Raw genomic sequence first — 1,854 nt, forward strand, 5'->3', positions numbered from 1 at the left:
TGACAAAAAATGAGCGTACCAAATACCATTTTTTGTACCAAATCTGACTCCAACAGAATTTTCCAAATCAATGCATATAAAATGCTTTTAATATTATGCTTTTATTTGTTTACTGACAAAAGAGATCAACGACAGCAGCCACATTTATTATTTTATTTAGCAAATATTTGTTACATACCTGCCTTGGGCTGACCATTACCCTACCTGTTGGTTCTGTCACATAACAAAGAGCTTATTATATGTAGTCACATAGCAGAAATACCAGATATCTTTGGGCTTGAAATTGATATTCATCACCAAAATATTTTCCAGAACAAAGTAAGTTTGTAGCTACAGTGACCTACATTGGAAATATTCTATGAATAATATTTATAGTATCTACAGAGTCCAAAATGGAAATACTTAGTCAAATCATCAACACAGTATACTTTACAGAATATATACATGACAGAATATATACATTTTCACTTAAGCAAAATCAGTGAACCTAGTATGTCTCATAGACCACCACCAGGACAAAACAATTCAAATCAGGACTTGCTAAAACAATCAAGAGATATGTTTACTATGCAGTCAGTACTTAGGATTAATATACTACAATTCAGAAGCCCATATGTCAGAAGGAATATAAATATCCTGAAAGCTGTAAGAGAGAATGAATTGTCATTAATGAAAAATAGAAATTTAACTATATTAGCCAATTTTGGACTATAGATTTAAGATAGAAAGCTGACATAGCATCCATTTTTGTATAAAAAAAGGTATTATGTCATTCAAGATTATGCTACGGTGATACATTATTCAAAAATCTCACAGGTTTAGACAACAAAGGATTATCCCTCATGTGCAATATGGTAGATGGACATGGATCAATGGAGTGGCTATGTTCTTTGTGATCAATCAGGTTAATGAAAGATTCATCATCCTGCCATGATTTTGAATAGTTTATATTTTCAGTAATGGGATTGCCCAAGGAGAATCCCACACTAGTTTTTAAGTTCTCTGTCCTGAAAGTGGCAAGTGTCACCTTCAGTAGAATCCCTTGTACCCCATCTGCTGACTTCCATGTTCCCAAGTCAATGGTAAAGCACACAGAAAAATATATTCTAGCAATGGGAGGAAAACTAGAAATATTAATGTTTACAACATTAGGTTCACAACAAATGTCCCTAAGTTTAAAAATTATACATATACCAGCATTCAGACTGTGGTCTCTAAAATTCATTTTCTACTACAAAAGAAACCAGAGTTTCTTGAAAAAGTAACTGATTGAGGCCTCATACAGGAAATGTACAAAATTAGTCCAGGATATCTTGTCTTACCAGAAAGCAAAGACTTTATCAGAGAACACTAGGATTTTTACAAAGAAAGCAAAGTTTCCACTGCCAAACTGAGCACTAATATAATAAAAACTGTGACAGATTCAAATACATCAAGTATGCTAAAGTCTATGAGTTTCTAATGATATTTAAAGAAAAGCAGTTGTTTAACACATTTGGAGGAAGCTTAGGAACCAATTCTTCTGCTCCTTAATAAAGGGAAAAAATCAATATTTAACTTGCCTTTCCTCTGTGAGTTGTACCTAGAATAAATTCATAGTTTTGGGAAAGCTTCTTTACAAAAATAGTCCAGCTAATACAGACAGAAGGGAGGATTTAATTCGAGTATCAGCATTTTGTTAAGCTCTAGTAAAATAATGTAGCCATTATTAATGGATCCTAATGTCATAAGAGAAACAACCAAGCACTGCATGCCTTTTGATAGAAGTCACATGACCACCTATGGAAGCTTGTTGCAAAATTGGAAGCTGAATCTGATCAAGCATCAGCATCTTACTAGGAACTTACGGAAAGC

Source organism: Propithecus coquereli, unplaced genomic scaffold (assembly GCF_000956105.1).
Source record: "Propithecus coquereli isolate 6110/MARCELLA unplaced genomic scaffold, Pcoq_1.0 Scaffold149, whole genome shotgun sequence".
Taxonomy (NCBI): domain Eukaryota; kingdom Metazoa; phylum Chordata; class Mammalia; order Primates; family Indriidae; genus Propithecus; species Propithecus coquereli.